The 14,295-nt window shown below is 41.9% G+C and overlaps 1 protein-coding gene across 1 annotated transcript in view; it reads right to left on the reverse strand.

Moving 5' to 3' along the window:
• galnt1 (UDP-N-acetyl-alpha-D-galactosamine:polypeptide N-acetylgalactosaminyltransferase 1) overlaps window positions 1–14,295 on the reverse strand; it is a 156,722-nt gene that overhangs the window by 131,308 nt on the left and 11,119 nt on the right. The window lies entirely within an intron of this gene.

Below are 14,295 nucleotides of genomic sequence, written 5' to 3' on the forward strand. Positions count from 1 at the left end.
GACTGATGCAAAGTACTTGTTCAGGTTCTAGCCATTTCTGTGCTCCACTCTATTATTTCTCCAGCTTCATTTTCCAGCAGTTCAATATTCACTCTTGTCCTTTATATATCTGAATATTGCTGCCTAGCTTACCCTCATATTTAATATTCTCCCTCATTTCTTTTTTCATTGTCCTGTTGGTCTTTGTAAGCTTCCCCTGCCCTTCATCACATTATATGCTTTCTCCTTTGTTTTATGCGGTCTCAGACTTCCCTTGTCAGCCATAATTGCCTCATCCTTCCTTCAGTATGCATTTTCCTCGTGATGAATATTTGCTGCGTCTCCTGAATTACTCCCAGAAACTCCTGCCATTGCTGTTCCACTGTCTTTCCTGCTAGTGTCCTCTCCCGGTCAGTTCTAGCCTCATGCCTCTGTAGTTGCTTTTATTCAACTGTTACATCTGATTCCACCTTCTCCCTCTCAAATTGCAGAGTAAGTTTTATTATATTATGGTTGCTACCCAAGGGTTCCTTCACCCTTAGCTCCCTTATCAAGTTTGCCTCATTGCACAAACTAAATCCAGTACTGCTTGATCCCCAGTGGGCTTCACCACAAATTGTACCAAAAAGCCATCTCACAGACATTCCACAAATTCCTTTTCTTGCAATCTACTACTTACCTGATTTTCCCAGTTCATCTGCATATCAAAATCCCCCTGTAAACTTGATTTTCTTACATGCTTTTTCTGTTTCTTGGGCATTTCAAATCCTGTCTACTTTTGGAGGCCTGTATGTAACTCCCATTGTTTTTTTTTAAAAACACCTTTTGTAGTTCCTCAACCCAACCCACACAGATTCTACATTATCTGATGCTACTTATTGATTTAATTTCATTTCTTACTAACAAGGCACTCTCTCTGCCTGTCTTTTCTGTAGGACGTACATCCTTCCATATTTAGCTCCCAGTCCTGATCCCCTTGCAGCCACATCTCCATGATGCCCAATACATCATTACTTGCCAATTTCAACATGTGCCACAAAGTTCATTTACCTTATTTCGTATACTACGTACATTCAGATATGACACCTTCAGTTCTGTATTGACCATCCCTTTTCTCATTGTCATTTGTTTATCCAGTGTGCTTGAAGTTTGATTCCTAACCATATCCAAATACTCTGTCCTATTGTGTGTGCTGGAGACTTTAATAACCTCTCCTGAGTTCTCCTTTTTCATATTTTTCCATACGGTACCTGCTGCTTTGCTTACCACTGACCATTATACTTCTTGGAGTTTTACCCTTCCCTTGCACCGCACCACACCACACATCACCACCCCCTCCACCCCCATCCCCCACTTGTGGATGTACAAGGGAAAAGAAAGCATACAGAGGATTTCAAAACTCAGTAACACACACATTCACTAATATGGCTTTTGATGGCTGATAGAGGAGATGGAAAGGTGCTGCTGAGGTGGCCAAACTGAGGGGCATGCTGGATGGCAGAGGAGCAAAATGAAAGACACTCCAACAGTTGGCATATCAGCTATTGGTTTTTAATCGAGCTTGCAGTCAATATAATTCGCAGCCTAAAAATCATGATACTCAGATCTGATGACACTCGGTGTTGAATGACAATGTATGGTCCAGTGGCCCTTTCTGAAATTTCCTGAGAACCCTACTTCTACAACTTGATTAGACTTGCAGAATTTCCCTCCATGCTGTTTCATTTGGCACAGAGAATTTTCCTGAAAAGGGTGCTGCTGCAAATCCCTAACTTCCTCACCCTCATCAACTGCCCAGAAAGACCATGGCATTCTGCCCTGCTACACTGGGTCTTTGGAGTCCCTGATACTCTACACATGGGAGCACTCCACTTTTCCAAAAAGGAGTTAGCATGAAGGACACTACATACAGCGATATGTAGGGACTCAGTACAAATCAAAAAATAGAGGAACAATAGATGAATGGGACAACAATAGATAGAACATGGGTACATTTTTAGGCAACCTCAAATTTACAAAAGGATAGAAGAGGATAGGAAGCTGACCAGGGGAATATTAGAATATTTGAAGTTTATGGAAACAAATGCAGCTAAGAATTTCAGCAGGGGCTGAAACGGTAGAAGTACGCAGTCTTGACAGTGGAAAATGGTTGTGCATCACACAAGCAGCTCAGTAACTTGTCCGACCTGCCCAGCTCCTTTTCCACCTATCCACTCCACCCTCTCTTCCCTGACCTATCACCTTCATCTCCTTCCCCACCTTCCTATTATACTCTATGCTACTCTCTCCCCACCCCAACCCTCCTCTAGCTTATCTCTCCATGCTTCAGGCTCTCTGCCTTTATTCCTGATGAAGGGCTTTTGCCCGAAACGTCGATTTTGCCTGTCCTCGGATGCTGCCTGAATTGCTGTGCTCTTCCAGCACCACTGATCCAGAATCAAATAATCACTGTCCAATTCAAACTGGTTTCAGCATGAATTGAGTGCTTCAAATCTATTATTAGCTTAAAACCAAAATGTGACTGAAATATAACTGTTACAAACCGAACCAAGCTAGCATTTTAATTTTAAACATGCACTGTATAAAGCTAATTAATATAAAGTGAAAAAGATGTACATTATAAATCACTAACAGGGTTTACAAATTGTAAAGACACATGGATATAGTACAAACATCAATCATAAAATGTAGGAGAAATGATGAGTACATGAATATAACTATAAGACAGCAAAATGAATAAAACATTTTAAAAATGCTGCCAAGGGAGGAAAGGTGTGAAAAGATACTGCATCAGCAACTATGAAACAGAAAGAATTGCTATCTTTTTAAAGCATGTATTTGCCGATAATAGATGGAGTAGTGTAAAGCAAATGTATGTTTGTGTGTTGTTGTGCTATAAGTATGCTCATAAAACCCACATAGTGAAAACGTGACAGGTTTTAATTCAAGGTTCTTCAAATATGCACTGGTATTAGTTCAAAAACATTAGAAAGTAATGAGATTTGCATTGCAGATGATAAATACTAGCCAAATCAAAACAGTTTTGTTTGTTTTTTGAGCTCTTTTATTTTGGTGGATTACCTTTTTCTAAAGGGTAAGCATAGAGAAATCCAGAGCATTACTTTTCATAAAGCTATCAGAACATTAATTTGTTTGTAATGCAACACCAAAATACAAATTTTACTAACAGTCAACAGAACCAAATTTTCTCCGTAGACATTGTTTTAATATAATTGCAATTGTCCAGAGTTCAACAGTAGACTAAATGCCAGCTATGGGAAAAAAAAAACCATACATTCACTGAAATTTAAGACTACTTTAAAAAAAAGTACTGCGTCATGGTTTATAGCTACAGAGTGCTGGTCACAATTATTTGTAAGTTGAAACTTTATTGCTGGAACAGCACAGCAGGTCAGGCAGCATCCAGGGAACAGGAGATTCGACGTTTCGGGCACAGGCCCTTCTTCAGGAATTATTTGTAAACCAACAAGTAGCCTAGACTGGATTATTAAAAGTGTGACATATTGGAGCTAGCTGTAATTATTTTAATTAACCTCTTTAGACATACTATGATACATGTCTCACCTAACCTGGACTTTCTGGCCCAGTGGAAAGGATACTACTACAACATCACAAGAGCCCCAAATTTTAAATTCTCCTAGTCTTGGTAGTGGGACAGACTTGGTCCAAATAGTGTTTAGAAAAACTACAGTACTCGGGCCTGAAATGTAAGATGTTACTGAAATTACCATGTACTAAACGTAAGGGCTCTTGAGATGCAGTGGCAGTGTCCCTATCTGAGCCAGAAGCATGTAATAACATCCCCAAACAGGTTGATTAGAATATACCAGGCACAGCTTGAGCAAATTTGAAGAATAAAACAAAAGAGCGAAAATAAATGAGGAGAGAGATAATTAAAAATAAGAAGGATCCAGTGTGATAAAAAAAGCTTAGCGGCAAAAGATGAGAACAAAGGGTTTATTCCAATTTTTTTTTCCACTGTGCAATGGAGTATACAGGAGGGCATACCAGCAGCAGCATCAGGCATACCAAAAAAACGTTGTCAAGTGATACTGCAACATAGAACTACTTAGCTGAGCAGCAACAAATGTTAGGTAAAAACAATGACTGCAGATGCTGGAAACCAGATTCTGGATTAGAGTAGTGCTGGAAAAGCACAGCAGTTCAGGCAGCATCAGAAAAGCAGGAAAATCGACGTTTCAGGCAAAAGCCCTTCATCAGGAATAGAGGCAGAGTGCGTGAAGGGTGGAGAGATAAATGAGAGGGTGGTGGGGGTGGGGAGAAAGTGGCATAGAATACAATAGGTGAGTGGGGGTGGGGATGAAGGTGATAGGTCAGGGAGGAGGGCGGAGGAAGGCAGCAAAGAGTACAATGGGTGAACGGGGGGTGGGATGAAGGTGATAGGTCAGAGCGGTGGGTGGAGTGGATAGGTGGAAAGGAAGATAGGCAGGTAGGACAAGTCATGGGGACAGTGCTGAGCTGGAAGATTGGAACTGGGGTGAGGTGGGGGAAGGGGAAATGAGGAAACTGTTGAAGTCCACATTGATGCCCTGGGGTTGAAGTGTTCCGAGGCGGAAGATGAGGCGTTCTTCCTCCAGGCGTCGGGTGGTGAGGGAGCGACTGTGAAGAAGGCCCAGGACCTCCATGTCCTCGGCTGAGTGGGAGGGGGGAGTTGTAATGTTGGGCCACAGGGTGGTGTGGTTGATTGGTTGAGGTTAACAAATGTTAAGCAGGGCTAAGTGATTCCACAACTAAACAGGTCAGATCTAAGCTCTGCAATCCTGCCACATCTCATCATGAGTGGTGGTGGACAATTAGATAACTCATTGGGGAAGGAGACTCCACAATTCTCAATGATGGCCGAATCCAGCATATTCACACAAATGATAAGGCATTTGTAAGCACAAGCACAGGGTGGACAATAAATTTCTGCCTCCTTCAAATGCTTCCAGCATCACAGATGCCAGACTTCTGTCAATTTCATTCACTCCACCTGGTTAAAGAAATAGCTGAAAAGGACAGGACCTGGGGTTCGGGAACGTGGTTCTTTGCAAGTTGCATCACAGGTAGACAAGGTGGTTAAGGCAGAGTTTAGCCCACTTGCCTTCATTACTCAGAACACGAGTAAAGGAGTTGGGATGTCATTTTGAGGTTATACAGGATGTTGGTGAGGTCACCTTTGGAACACGTGTACAATTTTGGTCGCCCTGCTATAGGAAAGATATTAACTAAGTTGGAGAGGGTTCAGAAAAGATTTACCAGAATGTTGCTGGGAGTACAGGGTTTGAGTTGTAAGGACAGGAGTGCAGGTGGTTTATAAAATCATGAGGGACATAGATAAGGTGAATAGCAAAGGTCTTTTTCCTAGGATGGAGGAGTTCAAAACTAGGGGACATTTGTAAGGCGAGAGGAAAAAGATTTTTAAAAAGTGGGGCAACTTTTTACACATAGAGGGTGGTTCATACGCGGCATAAACTGCCAAAGGTAGTGATTGATGCAGGTACAATCACAGCATTAAAATAGATTTGGAAAGATACATGAATAGGAAAGATTTAGAGGGATATGGGCCAAACGCAGGCAAATGAGACTAGTTTAGTTTGGGAAGCTTGGTCAGCGTGGACAAGTTGGACCTAAGGGTCTATTTCTGTGCTATATGACCCTGACTGTGCTCCAGAATTAGCTACACCTTCAGTCAAGCTACTCCATTACAGTTACAACACTAAGACCTAATCAATAGCAGGACACCTAATACAAAAAGCATGTCAGAAATCAAACTTAAATTGAAGAGTATGGTGCTGGAAATGTACAGACTGTTAGGGAACATACAAGGAGCAGGAGAATCGATGTTTCAGGCATAAGCCCTTCGTGCTGATGCTCGGATGCTGTCTGACCGGCTGTGGTTTTCCAGCACAACACTCTTTGACTGATCTCCAGCATCTGCAGTCTTCACTTTCTCGTAGAAATCAAACTTGGTCAATTACCACCTCAGTCAACTTTTAAATCAGTAAAGTGATCGAAGGTGTCATCAGTGCTATCAATTGACAACATTAATTTGCTCAGTAATACACCCAGTTTTGCCTTCTGTCAGGGCACTCAGCTCCTGAGTTCATTTCAGACTTAGTCGAAACATGGACAACAGTTGGAGGAAGAGATATGATGGTTGTTATTGGATATGTAATCCAGAGAAACAGAATGTTCTGGAGATGTAGATTCAAAGCCCATCTTGGCAGGTGAAGCTTGAATTCAATAAAAATCTTAAGTAAAAGCTAGATTAATGGCACCTACTTAATTGTTGGTGAATAACCCTTCTGTATCAAGGACATGCTTCAGAAAAGGAAATCTGCCAACTTTACTTGGTCTGGCCTACATGAGATCCCTGACCCACTCAACAAATTTGTCTCTTATCTCCCCTCTGAAATGGCCAGGCAAATCACAATTCAAAAGCACTTTGAAATGGCCAATAACTGCTGACCAAGCCAGCAATGTTCACACTCCATAAATTTATTTTTAAGAAGTGCTTACTCAAGTGAAGGACATTTTCGTTGACGTCAAGACAGCATTTGCCCAGGTGTGGGCTCAAGGAACCCGAGCATTCCAAGCCCTTACTACTGAGTAAAGAAACTACCTCTGACATCTGAGCTATATCTATCACCCTTCAATTTAATGCTATGTACTAGCCATTACTACCCGAGGAAAAAGGCTCTCCCTATCCACCCTATCTAATCCTCTGATTATCTTATATGTCTCAATTAAGTCACCTCTCAACCTTGTCTCTAACAAAAACAGCTTCAAGTCCCTCAGCCTTTCCTCATAAGGCCTTCCCTCCATACCAGGCAACAACTTGTACATCACGGACAGACTTTGAGATGAGTTGCTACAGAATTCCCAGCCTCAAAAGCTATGGCTTCATGAGTAGGTCATTGTGGCTAGTTCTGTTCAGTTTTTGGCAATGGTCACTTTTAAGATTTTTTTTGTGGAGAATTCATTGTTGAGCATCAAGGGCATTGGTTGGATTCTCTCTGGGGAATATTATTTCCTAATATTAAGTGGCAAAAAACTATTCATACCACAATTCAACCCAAACCTGAATGTTGCTGACATCTCTGGGCACAGGCTGCTTCAATATCAGAGATGATTGCACAACTTGCAGCCATTCAATCAACAGTGAACATTCCCCGCCTCAGACCATTTTATAATGGTGGGAAAGTAATTGAAAGTGATTGGACGAAGGCACTTGCATTGATATCCCAGGGCTACGATGATTGCCTTTAAGCAACCACAGCCATGTTCCTTTCTGGGAGGTATGGTTAAGACCAGTGGATATTTTTCCACACAATTCCCAATTAATTTAGCTTTGCTCGGGTTCCTTGAGCCCACACCTGGGCAAATGCTGACTTGATGTCAACGAAAATGTCCTTCACTTGAGTAAGCACTTCTTAAAAATAAATTTATGGGGTGTGGGCATTGCTGGCTTGGTCAGCAGTTATTGGCCATTTCAAAGTGCTTTTGAATTGTGATTTGCCTGGCCATTTCAGAGGGGAGATAAGAGACAAATTTGTTGAGTGGGTCAGGGATCTCATGTAGGCCAGACCAAGTAAAGCTGGAAGTTTTTGTTCCAAACCTTTCGTCCCCTGGCTAGGCGACATCATCAGTGCTTGGGAGCCTCCTGCGAAGCGCTTCTTTGATGTTTCCTCCGGTGTTTATAGTGGTCTGTCCCTGCTGCTTCCGGTTGTCAGTTTCAGCTGTCTGCTGTAGTGGTTGGTATATTGGGTCCAGGTCGATGTGTTTGTTGATGGAGTTTGTGGATGAATGCCATGCCTCTAGGAATTCCCTGGCTGTTCGCTGTCTGGCTTGTCCTATGATAGTAGTGTTGTCCCAGTCAAATTCATGTTGCTTGTTTTCTGCGTGTGTGTTGCTACTAAGGATAGCTGGTCGTGTCGTTTCGTGGCTAGTTGATGTTCATGTATGTGGATTGTTAGCTGTCTTCCTGTTTGTCCTATATAGTGTTTTGTGCAGTCCTTGCAAGGTATTTTGTACACTACATTAGTTTTGCTCATGTTGGGTATCGGGTCCTTCGTTCTGGTGAGTTGTTGTCGGAGCGTGGCTGTTGGTTTGTGTGCCGTTATGAGTCCTAGGGGTCGCAGTAGTCTGGCTGTCAGTTCTGAGATGCTCCTGATGTATGGTAGTGTGGCTAGTCCTTTTGGTTGTGGTATGTCCTCATTCCGTGGTCTTTCTCTTCGGCATCTGTTGATGAAGTTTCGCGGGTATCCGTTTTTGGCGAATACCTTGTATAGGTGTTCCTCTTCTTCTTTTTGCAGTTCTGGTGTACTGCAGTGTGTTGTGGCCCTTTTGAATAGTGTCCTGATGCAGCTTCGTTTGTGTGTGTTGGGGTGGTTACTTTCATAGTTTAGGACTTGGTCTGTGTGTGTGGCTTTCCTGTATACCCTTGTAGTGAATTCTCCGTTCGGTGTTCTCTGTACCATCACGTCTAGGAATGGGAGTTGGCTATCCTTTTCTTCTTCTCTCGTGAATTGGATTCCTGTGAGTGTGGCGCTGATGATCCAGTGTGTTTTTTCTATTTCCGTGTTTTTAATGATTACAAACGTGTCATCGACATATCTGACCCAGAGTTTGGGTTGAATTTGTGGTAAGACTGTTTGTTCTAACCTTTGCATAACTGCCTCTGCTATGAGTCCTGAGATTGGTGATCCCATGGGTGTTCCGTTGATTTGTTCGTGTATCTGGTTGTTGAATGTGAAGTGTGTTGTGAGGCACAAGTCCAGTAGTTTAAGTATGCTGTCTTTGTTGATAGGTTCAGTGTCCTGTTTTCTGTTCTGTATTTCCAGTAGGTTGGCTATTGTTTCTCTGGCTAGGGTTTTGTCAATCGAAGTGAACAGTGCTGTCACGTCGAATGATATCATGGTTCCTTCTTTGTCTATGTGTATATTTCTGATGATGTCCAAGAATTCCTGTGTTGATTGTATAGAGTTTTTGGATCTGCTGACCAGGTGTTTCAGTTTCTGTTGCAGTTCTTTGGCCAGTTTGTATGATGGTGTCCCTGGTAGTGATACTATGGGTCTGAGTGGGATGTCTGGTTTGTGTACTTTAGGTAATCCATAGAATCTGGGGGTGTTGTCACACACACAGACAACAAGCAACATGAATTTGACTGGGACAACACTACTATCATAGGGCAAGCCAGACAGAGAACAGCCAGGGAATTCCTAGAGGCATGGCATTCATCCACAAACTCCATCAACAAACACATCGACCTGGACCCATTATACCAACCACTACAGCAGACAGCTGAAACTGACAATCGGAAGCAGCAGGGACAGACCACTATAAACACCGGAGGAAACATCAAAGAAGCGCTTCGCAGGAGGCTCCCAAGCACTGATGATGTCGCCTAGCCAGGGGACGAAACGTTTGGAACAAAAACTTCCAGCTCGGCGAACAGAACCACAACAACGAGCACCCGAGCTACAGATCTTTGCAAAAACTTTGAAGACCAAGTAAAGTTGGCAGATTTCCTTTTCTGAAGGATGTCCTTGATACAGAAGGGTTATTCACCAACAATTAAGTTGGTGCCATTAATTTAGCTTTTACTTAAGATTTTTATTGAATTCAACAGTAGCAGGCTAGCCAATTTTAAAAGGCATTTAAATGGTCATTGGATAGACATATGGATGAAAATGGAATAGTGTAGGTTAGATGGGCTTCAGATTGGTTCCACAAGTTGGCGCAACAAAGGGCCTGTACTGAGCTGTAATGTTATAAGTTCCACATAAGGAGTGTTTTATGAGTCCTGTACTTGCCTGGAAGGATGCAGCTTCAACAGCACTCACGACATCAAAGACACCATCCAAGACAAAGAAGTCCCTTGATTAAAGAAGATGCCTAATGCCTTCAACACTTACTCCATCCACAACTAACATGACAGTAGCAGTGTACACCATTGTCCAGATGCACCAAGATTCCTTAGGTAGCACTTTCCAAACTTAACCTCCATCACCTAAAAGTGGCAGCAGGTGCACATCAGGATACCCTACCTACAAGTTTCCCTTCAAGCCACATATCAACCTGACTTAGAACTAGATTACCAATCATTCAATCTCATTGGGTCCAAGAATTCCCTACTTACCAGCACTTTGGGTATACCTACACATGAACTGTATTAGTTCAAGACAACAGTTCCCGATCAAATAGTTGGTAAGGCCAGTTAAAACACCCATTTGCTGTTAATTAATACAAAAATAATGTAAGTGGGAATGGGGAAGAGAAAGGAAAAAAAAAGAGGGAAAATTATAACAAACAGCAACCAAATATGCCCAAAATCTTTTAAAATCTTTCACAGTGGACTATGCAGGCCTATTAAGGTTAAAAATGGCCATAAGACACAGCAGAACCAGGCCATTCGGTCTACAGAGTTTGCTGAGATCATGGTGATTCAATAATCTTCAACTTCCCTTTTCTTTTTTTTCTCCCATAAACTTCAATTCCTTTACAGATTTTAAAACAAAAACACATGCTCTCAGCCTTGAATATACTTAATGACCCAGCCTTCATAGCCATCTGTGGTAAAGAATGCTACAGATTCTTTACCAAGAAGAAACTCAGGAGTCTTAACTGGGTAACCCCTTAGTCAGAATATACTCTCTGGCCTTGGATGCTCACAAAAGGGAAAAGCAAGCTCTCAGCACCTACCGCATCCAGCCCGGTAAGAATCTTGTATGCTTTAAGAAGGTATCCTCTCCCTTCTAAACTCAAATGAGTACAGGCCCAATCTTTCCTAAAAACATTTCTTCCTACCTGCAAATCAGCCTTTTGAACATTCTTTGCACTGCCTCCAATTACAAAATACCTTTCCTTAGATACGGGAAACAAAACTGCTCACAGTATTTTAGGTGTAGTCCATTCTCTTTCAAACAAACAATCCAACATTGTATTGGTCTTCTATTATGTGCTAAACTTGTATGCTAGTTTTTTTGTATGTGAGATTCACACACACACTCAAATCTCTGCAGTAGCTTTCAAAAGTTATGGCCCTGTTAAATAATATTCCGCTGCCCTAGTGTGCCTGCCAAAGTGCATAAGCTCTCCTCTTGCCACATCACATACCATCTGCCAAGTTTTACCTATTTTCTTAACCTGTCTATATTCCTCTGTAGTTAGAGTCAACCTTATTACTTGCTTTCCCACTTATTAGGGTGTCAATCACAAATTTGGCAACAACACGCTTTCCTTATCCAAATCATCAATAAAAGCAAAAGACTGTGTGTTTGATTTCCAACATGTGCAAAGTGCTAAAACAAAACTCAGCAGGTGTGTTGTGTGGACAGAAAAACAGATTTACGCTGAGTCCAGTATGGCTCTTCTATGGAATTGAAAGAAGTTGGAAAATAGTAAATGTTATGCTGTTGACAGACTAGAGGAGCAAGTGGAACAGATTGAGAGTGCCCATTTTCCACCCTACCAATTTCCATATTCAAACGTTACCTACTACCATTTTTGCAAACTCCAGCAGGATACTACCACCTTCCCCACCATCAGCAGTCCGATTGTCTAAAATAACACCATCCACTCTCTGCCCTGCCCCCACACCCCCGCCCACACACATCCCCATGCAAATCACAAAGGTGCAACACTTAACAATTCACTTCCTTCTTAGTCAGCAACATGTTGGGAAGACTGATATCAGATTGGATGACCACTTTGCAGAATACCTCCACTCTGTTCATTGGAGCAAGATCCAAGATACAGCAGAATAGGATGTTTTAATCGAAATTCATTCAGTCTGTCCAGTTCAATTTCTTCATGGTTAGTTTTCTTCTCTGCCTTGGACTCCCTGCCTCAGTGATGGCTCAGACACGCAGCCTCAGACTTCTGACCTCAGCACAGGCCTGGCGAGGCGTCCTCCTGGTCTGGCAAGGTGGTCTCACAGCAGCCCAGTTTAGTAGTGTCTCAGCCTGGTGTGGCCTCAATGTAGACTTCTGGTCTCGGTGTGATTCTGGAACAATAGACGTGAGGCCCAGCCTGAGAATAGATGTGAGGCCCAGCCTGGACTATATGTTGGTGCCTGCATGAACTGGTTTGGAAGAATGGTTGTTCTGAATTTTTTTTCTAACTCATTCCTACAATCTGCAATGCTAGACTTTTAAATTTCTTTATTTGCCTAATTTTTTTTACACCCCCACCAAGAACTTCTACTGAAGAATCCATACCCAGGTACCTTTGTGCTAAAGATGGTGCCATAAGTGACGACTTGTAAACTTTTCACTGCATTCACCCTAGTGCGTGACAATAAAGCTCATTCAGTTCAATTCAGGAGAGACCCCGATGCCATTTGAATGCTTTTCAATACAAAAACCTTGTCCCCATATCAACATTTCTGTCCTGGGCCTGCTAGTGTTGTTTCAATAAAACTGGAGGAACATTTCTTTTCCTACTTAGATACACGACAGCCTCTGCAATTCAATACTGTATTCCACAACTTCAGAGCATAATGTCTGTCATCCATTTTACAAAGAACCTTCTTCCTCAGACATGTCTCGTTCACGTGTCTTGTTGACTTTGCTCTCAGCTCACTGGACCTGCCATTCCACATGTTCACTGACACCTAACTTATATTTACTCCTTTACCACCAACAGCATTGACTTTGTGTTTCATTCCAGACATCATGTTGCAGAGAATTGCTGAAAATGTTGATTTTGTTGCACAAATGTGCTTATCTCACCGAGTTCTGCATTTCAGTATAACATTCATATGAACAATTTGGACGAGAGTAGAGGAGACATGGATAGTAAGTTTGCACACGACTCCAAAATTGGTGGTATAAATAAACCTCTTCACAGTCCACTAAGAGTAGAACAGGCCCTGGATCAGATGGTCCAGTAGACTGAGGACTGGCAGATGAAGTATAATTTAGATAAATGTAAGGTACATAGTACCTTGAAAGAGGCATTACAGGTGGACAGGTTATGAATAAAGCAATCAACACAGCAGTCAGAGCAGTAGAAAGGCTAGGATGTCATGGTGCTGGTCTACAGGATGTTGAGGCCACATATGCAGTATTGAATGCAATTCTGTTCAGCTTGCTATAGAAAGGATGTTAAACTGGAAATGGTGGAAAAATGATTTCCAAGGATGTTACCGAGATTGGAGGGTTTGAGTTATATGGAGAGGGTGGATGGGTTGGGACTTGTGTTCCCCTGGTGTAGAGGGCTGAGAGGTGACCTTACAGAGGCTGAAAAAGGTCTGAGGGATATAAATAAGGTGAATAGCCAGGGGCGCTCCCCAAGGTGACAAGAGGAGGGTCAAATGGCCCATTAGCTTTTCTTCAAATAAACTGACTGCATGTCAGGAATATTCAGCAGTTAAGGAGACCTTGACTCTTGCGTTTGGTCTCGTCAGTTTTAAATAGAAATCAACAATGTGGAAGATACTGTTGTTTATAATGATCACAACTGATTTTATTTGGAAAACAATTATAGGACACTGATTATTTCAAAAGCTTTTAATTTGCCAAACATGTCATTGGAAAATCATGCATGTGTCTCAACATTTTCACAGCAGAAGCTTTATCAAGAGGACCTACAAAAGGGCACAGTGATACTTTCCCTTAAATATGCCATGTAACACACTATGTTTTATACGTTACTAATATGAACTAGAAATAACATTCGGATATTTTGATAGTTAATGAAAATTACTCTCAAAGATAAATTTCCCTTCTTTAGGGTAAGGAATAGTGTAAGGTGGCATTTGCATAGAATTTCATATCATTTATTTTAGAGCTGCTATTTGGCAATAGGGGGTCAAATCATTTGACAGGGTTAAATGATTAGCTGATCAGTATTTCTGGAGCATGGGTTTTGTTAAGCCAGTTAAAAAAAGGAAGCTTCTAGGCAATAACAAGGACCTGCTTGTATTGAGAAAGTTTTATGAGCAGACATAGTAAACAAGAGCAGCAAAGTACATAGTTCCTTGAACAAGGCATCACAGGTAGACAGGGTGACAAAGAAAGCATTTAGCACACTTGCCTTAATTCCTCAAAATTAGCTATTGCACCTAATCTACACATCCCCAGACACAATGGGAATTTAGCATGGCCAATCCAAGGAATTTACACATCTTTGGACTTTTGGAAGAAAACTGGAACACCCAGCATAAACCCATGCAGACACTAGGAGAAGATGCAAATCTATTTGAGCTGCAGAAAGAAAATCTGCCAATATACCAAACTCCAAGAAGGCTTTGAGAGCAACACTCAGGAGAATTTCGTATGAGTGTGG

This window comes from Chiloscyllium plagiosum, unplaced genomic scaffold (genome assembly GCF_037043375.1).
Source record: "Chiloscyllium plagiosum isolate Xiang-an unplaced genomic scaffold, Cpla_swu_hap1 HiC_scaffold_5, whole genome shotgun sequence".
Classification (NCBI taxonomy): Eukaryota; Metazoa; Chordata; class Chondrichthyes; order Orectolobiformes; family Hemiscylliidae; genus Chiloscyllium; species Chiloscyllium plagiosum.